Source organism: Malus domestica, chromosome 05 (genome assembly GCF_042453785.1).
Source record: "Malus domestica chromosome 05, GDT2T_hap1".
In the NCBI taxonomy this organism is placed as follows: domain Eukaryota; kingdom Viridiplantae; phylum Streptophyta; class Magnoliopsida; order Rosales; family Rosaceae; genus Malus; species Malus domestica.
The window spans coordinates 22,810,038-22,819,983 of record NC_091665.1 but is presented as its reverse complement, the minus strand read 5'-3'; the positions used below and the strand labels follow the sequence as shown (position 1 = coordinate 22,819,983).

The 9,946-nt window shown below is 40.5% G+C and overlaps 1 long non-coding RNA gene across 1 annotated transcript; it reads left to right on the top strand.

Annotated features, from left to right (window-relative positions):
• The first annotated feature begins 457 nt into the window (after window positions 1-457).
• LOC139195928 (uncharacterized) lies at window positions 458-2,336 on the top strand. The gene is made up of 3 exons (XR_011581008.1): window positions 458-596; window positions 1,744-1,799; window positions 1,954-2,336. It is a non-coding gene; the product is annotated as an uncharacterized lncRNA (long non-coding RNA).
• Window positions 2,337-9,946: the final 7,610 nt, after the last annotated feature.

The following is a 9,946-nucleotide window of genomic DNA, read 5'->3' as shown; positions in this document are numbered from 1 at the left end:
TTTGAACCATGTACCCATGTTTTGATACACTAATTTGTTGGTTTATTTTTTATGAATGTACCCATGTTTATACACACACACACACACACACAATAATATGTTTATATTTTAATATTTTTAATCCCACAAATTATGGTTTTATATTTAAAATCTCATTAATATAAACAATTATAAATTTCAATTTTTAATTTAAAAAAAATATAGTAACGTACATAGAAATAAATTATCACATTAATTTCAGGGACTTGGATCAAAAATTGAAAACCAACAAGGTTTTAGTCAAAGAATATTCATAGTTAAGAACCGCATCCAAAGTCTCATTTTATTTTATTTTTGCTCCCATGAATCCAACGCCAAGCATTCATGCATGGTTGATTTGCTATTCTTCAATCGACGTTTTCCTCAATACAACCGCTCCACTTACTTCTTCTTTTTATTTTTTTTTAATATCCAGGACAGTTTGAAGACCTGGGTGTTCTATTTCTTTTTGCTGTTTTCCGCAAACGAGTCGCGTCATTTTAGGGCTGTTTCTTTCGTAGCCGTCTGCTCTCTCTTCTCTCTTCGCCTCTGTTGGTCTCAAAGTTGATAGTTTTGAGGTGAGTTCTTCTAATCTTGCATCTACAACTTTTTTATGCAACTATATGGATTGTGTTATGTTCAAATTTAGATGTTAGAAGCTTTTAATTTTTTTAGGTTTAATTTTAAATGGGTTGTTGCTTTCCGAATTTTCATTTGATGACAGAGATGGGGTTTTTTGGGTAGAAACTTTTAATGCGCGAGTTTTTTCGATTTTAACCCAAATCATGTTATGGGTTGTGATGAGAGATTAAATTGGGTCTGGGGGTTTTGGTTTATTAAAAGAGATACGGAGTGATATGCAAAAATGGAGTTTAGAGGAAGAGAGAAGCGGTAGAGAAAGGGAGGAAGACCAAAAAATATGAGAAATATAATCTTTTTCGTGCCTTAATTTTTTAACCTTTTGTTATGTTTGAAGATATAAAAAAATGAATGTTATGGGTTGTGACGAGAGATTAAATTGGGTCTGGGGGTTTTGGTTTATTAAAAGAGATACGGAGTGATATGCAAAAATGGAGTTTAGAGGAAGAGAGAAGCGGTAGAGAAAGGGTAGAAGACCAAAAAATATGAGAAATATAATCTTTTTCGTGCCTTAATTTTTTAACCTTTTGTTATGTTTGAAGATATCTAAAAATGAAATGTTTTTCTTTCCCTTAATTTTTTAACCCAGATCAAGTTATGGGTTGTGATCATAGATTACATTGGGTTTGGGGGTTTTGGTTTATTGAAAGAGATAGGGAGTCATTTTCAGAAATGGAGGTTAGAAGGAGAGAGAAACGGTAGAGAAAGGGTGGAAGACAAAAAAAAAAGGAGAAATGAATTATTATTATTTTTTTTTTTTGGCCTTAAATTTTTTTACCCGGATTATCTTATGGGTTGCGATAAGAGATTAAATTGCTTTTGGGGTTTTGGTTTATTAAAAGATATAGGGAGTGGATTGCAAAAATGGAGATTAGAGGAAGAGATAAAGGGTAGAGAGAGGGTGGAAGACAAAACGGTTTGGTTCATTTTAGACTTAAATTTTTTTGAAATTGATTTGAGGGACAGAGTTGCGTTGGTGGTGTCTTGCAAAGACTGTTGGGTTTCATTTTTGCAGTCTACTTGCTTATGGTTTGTGATTTAATTTTTTTGCTTGGTTGGTTCTTTTTGGATGATCCACTTATGCAGGTGTGGGCGTGTTTTCAACTGTCTGCAAGAATTCAGATTCTCACGTAGCTGATTAGGTAGTGGATTCAGATGTTTTAATGGGTTGTTAGTTTTCTTTTTAATAGACTAATTTGAAATCATATTTATCCGTTTATTTTTTTATTTTATGTTTGGATTGGATTAAACAATGCTAATATTTGATTTTAACCAAATGCTTTAAATTTTCAACAGGACGGAGCAATATAAGTTCATGATATATTTTGCTGTCAAGTGTATCAAGGTCAATTGAAGTTCTTGAATCGTTTTTATACTTTTTATTTAGATTTTAGATGCAAATAAATTATAAGGATCTTCTCTGTTATTTATTGCTTTTTTTTAAACATATTCTAGATAAAATACTTTAAATTCATGTATGTATTATTAGAGATGATAATTGTCTTTATTTTATGTTTCTATACATTGAACCAATCCTCACATATAAATACATCTAAAATGTGTAAGTCGCGCTGCGATAAAAAAAAATGTCTTTCGCACGCGCGTGAGCGCATGTAGAAGGGCTAGTTTTTAATTAAGACTCTAACTTTGTTTTATAATGTATCTTTTATTTATAATTATTTTGAAAGCTGTTTTTGAAAAAAGAGAAAAAAATATCAACTTAATGTTTTCCAGAACTTAGGCTTGTGTGATTTAGATTTTCTCATAAATGAGGTGAAGGTGGTGTTAATTTCTCTTATTTTTTGTTCCATTTGTATCCCTTTTTGTGGAGACATGCTAATTATTTATTCTAGAAAAATCCAGGTTTGTGACAATATTATTGGCTGTATGTACTATTTAATATGACAATTTTGGTTTCACTGAAGCTAAAGAAACTATTGTTTTTTTTTTTGAATAAACGATATTAACTACATTAAGGGGGACAAGGGTGCGCTTAGTTTCACAATGGGCTAGCAATAATGTGGTTCAAATTCGCTTTTGGAGAGAATCAAACCTAAGACTTCTTACTTACAAGTGAAGATGAATATCACTAGACCGTAGTACTAAATGGTTAAAGAAACTAGTGTTGATTAATCAATATGTCGCATACAGGGGCCTGAAAATTTCATGATTTTGAGTAGTCATAGTGAAATTCATAAAGGATTTTCAAAAAAACAAAAAAAAAAAAAAAAAAAAAATTGTTTGTACCATACTTGACCAATCCCGAAACTATTGAGCACCGGTCAATGTCATACCGTCAAGGACCCAGAAGAGTTTCCCTCCAACCAGGAGGCCAATCACATCACGACACGTGTCGACATCAGAAGCCAATCACAACACGACACGTGTCAATTTCATAATGAAACTAGAAACTTTCTTCTATAAATAGAGATCATTCTCTCACAATATTTCCTAATGTCATTTGTACTAAATCATTCACTTGTACTCACTAAAGGAGAGCTTGAACCTATGTACTTGTGTAAACCCTTCACAATTAATGAGAACTCCTCTACTCCGTGGACTTAGCCAATCTGGGTGAACCACGTACATCTTGTGTTTGCTTCCCTGTCCCTATCCATTTACATACTTATCCACACTAGTGACCGGAGCAATCTAGCGAAGGTCACAAACTTAACACTTTTTGTTGTACCAAAGTCCTCATTGATTTTGTGCATCAACATTTGGAGCCGTCTGTGGGAACGACACTTATTCCCACTCTCTTTAGCTTTGTCAAGCTGGTTTCCATCATTCGTACACTTTCTTTTGACCAGGCATCCCTCTCCAACATGGGGAGTGAAGGAAGCCACAACACATAGAATGACACCCCTCTTGCACCTAGTGCGAAGCAACGAAAGAATGAAAGAAAGAGGTTTGCTCTTCAAGCTAAAGTCGATGAGCTAGAAGCTCAGAACAACAAGATAGCAATGAAGAATGAGGTCCTCCAGGAGCAGTATGAGAAGCTCTTTGAGACGCTCCACGAAACTAGGCGTACTCAAACACGCGAGCTCGTTAACCCTGTAGACATCAACCATCACCTAGGTGCCCCCAAACACAGAAGGTCACCTTACTTTAACATAGGTATCCCGAATGAGGAACGAGCTAATCATCAGAACATTGATCAACATGATACTTCTCTCAACCCAGCTACTTCGACCCGAAGCAGGAGAAGTAAAGAAAGACACCTCCTTACAGAAGGAGTAGAAGGATCGAAAGCCGTCTTTCGCGACTGTCAAGATTTCCTAAAGCAACGTCAAGACAATCCCATCCATGTAAGCTCGAAGATCAATGACCCAATGGTCTCTGAAAGACTCGGTCCCCTCCCATGTCCCAGGTCGTCTACCAATTTGGGGAAGGGGCAACAAGTCCTAGAGAAACACAAAGGTATAGAGGACTCCAAGATGTTCCGACAGACATACCTCGGAAGTCAGTACGGTGAGTCCAGGGAAAAATCACATGCTCTTGATCAAACCTTCATACTTCCAGGAGGAGATGGAGATTTACGAAAGAAAGCTCCAGTGGTACATGACTCCACTCAAGACCCTCTTGTCCTACAGCTTCTTAAGGAAGTAAACAAGTATGACAAGCTGAGATACCTGATTGGAACCAACCTAGGCCTGACCCTCTTACAAGGAGGATCCTTGACACCCCCCTCCAAGCAAAGATAAAGCAGAAGCTTGGCTTGCAACTCTATATTGGAAAGGAGGACTCAATTGAACACCTTAACCTTTTTGAGTCCACCATGGCATATCAGATGCACATCGACGAAGAGCGATGTCTTCTTTTCCCCTCTACCCTTTCTGGTGGAGCTCTAAACTGGTATTGCCATCTTTCACTTGAGACGGTAGACTCATTTAAGGAATTGAGGAAACTGTTTGTTTCTCAACACATTTTTCAGACCGATCGCTTGCACTCTGCGGATGACTTGTACACAATTCGCCAGAAGCCAGACGAGTCATTACGTATGTATGTTGGCTACTTCAGCCATGAGTATTCCCGTTGTGCCGAGGCAGATGACAAAACCGACCTCAAGGCCTTCACGGCAGGCCTGCGTGATTGTTTCTTCAAGTACATGATCAATGCCAATACTTGAAAGACTTACTCTGAGGTGATGGCACAAACTTACAACCATGCCTCTGCCGAGGCAATGACATATCAAGGGAAACCCTCTACAGCCACCCCTTATCAGCAAGTAGGGAGTGAAAGCCAGATCCAACCAAATGAGAAGACCTCGACCTTCTAAACAACAGCGGTGCCTCCTCCTAACTTACTTAATACTTTGCCAAGTCAACAGACATATCAATCTTAGGGCAAAACGAAAGATTTCCATCCTCACCAGTCTCATTTTAGTAAAAGGAGTAAGGGACACTACCGCGATAACCAAGGGTATCGCCATGATAATCCCCGACCCCAGGCAGTCAACACAGAGGGTCAAACACGTGTCAGGACAGCCCCTACCCCGAGGTATGATGCATACACACCTTTGAACGCCACATGCATGGCCATTTACCCCAGCATAGCACACCTGATACTAAAGCCAAAGCCGAGGCACTCGGATTACAAGCCCACGGAGAACACGGGCACGTTTTGCTACTACCATAAGCATAACGGCCATGACGGCGAGAAGTGTATCACCCTTTGTGATCATATTGAAGCTTTGGCATGTGAAGCAAAAATTGATTGATTCCTCTTTCACCCTCCAAGGGGTAACTGTAACCAACGCTAGGTGAATATGATATATTCCATAAGTGGTGGCACACCCATATCTAAATCTTCCAACAGGGCCATGAAAAATAGCGAACGAGCTTTAAGGTCTGGCCACCAAGTGTTTCACGTGGAAGACATCAGGGGAGGTAAGTATCAAAAGCCTAACTGGGATCCAATATGTTTCTACCCTGAGGAAGAAAGAGGTATCATCTACCGTCACAACGACCCACTGATCGTGGAAGCTCACATAACCAACTTTGAAGTACGACGAATCCTGGTAGACACGGGGGCTTCGGTCAATATCATGTTTGCTGAAGCTTTCAGGGCACTTAATGTAGCTGAACACTTGCTCGATTACTCGATTTCCCCTCTGATAAGCTTTTCCGGTGATATCGTGCAACCTTTGGGGAGCATACACTTACCTTTCACCATTGGTACATGCCCTTACACAGCTACCATTACCACTAACTTCCTGGTGGTTGATTGCCCAATGGCATACAATTTCATCTTTGGACGCACATGCATCAATGATCTCAAGGCCATGGTATCCACACATATATTGTTGATGAAATTTCTAACCCCCTATGGCAATGGTTACATCAAAAGAGATCAACTTAGTGCACGATCATGTTACAACACTTTGGTCAAGCAACAACACCTGCAGGTGCCTAAGGAAACCCTTTCTATACATAACCAAGTCATAAAGACCAGCCTAGACGAAGCCAACTTGGATTTTTACGGTGGCAACAGTTAACCCGACGATCCTCAAGATGACTCTTTCACCCAACAAGCACAACTCGCTAAAGAGTTGGAGAAGGTCTCTATCTCAAAAGATTATCCGGATCGCATGGTGAAGATTGGCACCACCTTGTCACCACCCATTTGGTTAACATTAATCTATTTTTTGCAAGAGAACACTGAGGTCTTCGCCTGGTCATACGAGGACATGCCAGACATCTCTCTTGATATCATCTACCATCGCTTAAGTATTGACCCCAAGACCAAGCCAGTGAGACAAAAGCGAAGATCGTATGATGCTGAACGGTACAAGGTAATAAAGGCAGAAGTTGAAAAACTCAAAGGCATAGGCTTCGTCTGCGAAGTCAATTATGCAACGTGGGTAGCAAATGTTGTCCTTGTTAAGAAGAATCCGACCAAGGAAAGTCTCTTGCTCTAAAAGGTCTTATGGAGAATGTGTGTTGATTACACCGACCTAAACAAAGGATGCCCGAATGATAGCTTTCCTCTTCCTTTCATAGACAGACTTATAGACTCTACGGTAGGGTGTGAACTTTTGAGCTTTATGGATGCTTACTCAGGATACAACCAAATCCTCATGAACCCTCCGGACCAAGAACACACAACCTTCACTACTGACAGGGGACTATATTACTATAAAGTCATGCCCTTCGGCCTAAAGAATGCAGGAGCAACTTATCAGAGACTGGTCAATTCAATGTTCACCGAACAGATTGGGAAGAGCATGGAAGTTTACGTTAATGATATGCTAGTCAAGAGCAAACATGCTGACCAACACATCACCAACCTATCTGAAATTTTCACCATTCTGAAGAGGTATCGAATGAGGTTGAACCCCAACGAATGTGCCTTTGGCGTAGGCTCTGGTAAATTCTTAGGCTTCATGATAAACCAATGAGGCATTGAGGCTAATCTCGAGAAGATCAAAGCAATCATCGACATGAAGGAACCGGTAACTTCAAAAGACATCCCGAGCCTTACTGGCAAGGTGGCAGCCTTAACTAGGTTTATCTCTAAGGCCACAGACAGATGTGCTCATTTCTTCAAAGCACTTAAGGGAAGTAAGAAGTACATTACATAGACTGATGAATGTGTTGAGGCATTCAAGAACCTTAAAGACTACATAAGCAAAGCCTTTTTACACTCCAAACCTGAGGTTGGTGACACTCTCATTATCTATTTGTCAGTATCGGCTTCAGCAGTAAGTTCCGTTCTCATTCGAAATGATGGTAATGTCAAACAACCTGTCTACTACGCTAGCAAGGTCTTACAAGATGTAGAGACACGATACTCCAACATTGAGAAATTGGCTCTAGCATTGGTCATGTCTGCTTGAAAACTTCGCCCTTATTTCTAAGCACACTCTATCATCGTGCTTACCAATCATCATATCCGACAGATACTCCAAAGTCCTGACACTTCCGGGCGAATGATCAAATGAGTGATATCATTGGGTGAGTTTAACATCTCCTACCAGCCAAAGCCAGCTGAGAAGGGCCAAGCAGTGGCAGACTTCATCGCCGACTTCACATATCCTGTTGACATTGTTTCTACGCCTAAAGAAGTGGTTTCATTACCCTCGGAAGCTCAGAAAATAGAACCAACAGCCCCATCATGGAGTCTATATGTTGATGGCTCGTCCAACCAACAGGGTTGTGGACCAGGACTAGTCCTTATGACCCCCTGACAAAGTGGCGATGGAGTATTCTCTTCGTTTCAAATTCAAGGTGTCAAACAATGAGGCCGAATATAAAGCCCTCCTAGTAGGCTTACGTTTGGCCAAACACCTTGAGGTTAAACGAATTGATATCTTCAGTGACTCCTAATTGGTGGTTAACCAGGTCACCAACAACTTTGACGCTAAGGATAGTTCCATGGCAGCATATTTGGCACAAACACAATTGTGTTTGGCTCGCCTCACCTCAGCGGTGGAAGACAAGATTGGGAGAAAAATTCAGGTCGAATTATTGGCAGCACTAAGCACCATGGATGTAGAAGTGTGCAACTTACAACAGGGGGATAGTTGGATTACCCCGATTTATAGATTCCTTGCTCATGGCACCTTTCCAAATGACAAAGTCCAAGCTAAGCAGATTCGATGCAAGGCTAACCGTTACTTGATCATTAATGACCAACTCTACAAACGGGGTTTTAACCTACCATACCTAAGATGCCTTACGCCCACAGAGGCGGAAACTGTCCTTCGGGAAATACATGAAGGAGTCTACGGAGATCATGCTGGATCTCGATCCCTAGCACACAAAGCTTTTCACCAAGGATATTACTGGCCAACACTCCACCAAGATGCCATCAAAATATCCCGCTCATGTGATAAGTGTTAACGCTATGCAACTCTTCCTCACTCCCCTCCTGAGCCGATCACTCTTATGATCAGCCCTTGGCCCTTCACACAATGGGGACTTGATTTGATCGGCCCAATGCCTGCAGGGAAAAGCAAGGTCCGCTATGCAATCATTGCAGTTGACTACTTCACAAAGTGGGCCGAAGTAGAACCCTTGGAAACCATTACTGAGGCAAAAATAGAAGACTTCGTATGGAAGAACATCCTTTGCAAATTTGGCTTTCCTAATGTGATAGTCATTGACAACGGGCGACAGTTCAACAACAATAAGTTCATGATGTTATGCTCTAAGTTCAACATCAACTTATGTTTTGCCTCCCCAGCTCATCCCCAGTCTAATGGACAAGTTGAAGCCATTAACAAAATAATCAAGCGAACTTTGAAAACCAACTTGGACAAGGCCAAAGGTTGTTGGCCAGAATTTGTACCCCAAGTTCTTTGGTCATACCGCACTTGATGTCGGACATCAACTGGAGAAACCCCATTCTCACTTCCCTTTGGTACAGAGGCAGTTGTCCTAGTTGAGCTTGAGCAAGCAACGTTATGAGTCCAGAACTACGTGCAAAGCGAAAATGACAAACAACTTACCCTCAACTTATATCTAGTCGAGGAACATAGAAACCAGGCTCACTTAAGGAATGTCGCCTACAAGCAGCGCATTTCCAACTACTATGACTCAAGGTTAAACCTCGTTCTTTCAAAATGGGGGACTAGGTATTGAAGAAAAGATTACTTTGCGACAGAGTCCCGAGTGAAGGAACACTAAGTCCAAACTGGGATGGACCGTTTGAAATTGTTGGCATCAGTCGCCCTGGCTCCTACAAGCTTAGAAACTTCGATGGCAAGACCCTTGGCCATCCATGGAACGCTGATCACTTGAAGTACTATTACAAGTAAACTCACATTGTACAAGTGTTAAGCTTCAGCCGTTCAGTATCCTATGTAACGAAGACTATTTGACATGAATTCAATAAAGAGGTGATTTAGACAACTCGGTCCTAATCCTCTTACATTCCTAGCAATGAAATACTCGGGTTCAAAGCTTCAACATGAATGCTTCCAACATGAAACAAAGTCTAAGTATATGTCAACAAGACTATACAAATAAACGAACAGCTTCACAGTATATTCGTTCAATCATACATTCCAACACATTCATACATAAACCAACTGTGCTTTGAAAGGGTTCAACATACTTTGTGTCATTCGACATTTCCTACAATGTGCCTAGACACCTTGCCCTTATTCTCACCAACCATGTGATGAAATGTGAAGAAGGAACTCATCTTCATACCACCAACCAGGTGATGAAATGTACAACCCGTACTCTCCTTCATGCCACCAACCAGGTGATGAAATGTACAACCCATACTCTAATATCATTTGGCAACTTGCCATTCATGCCACCAACCAGGTGAAGAAAGA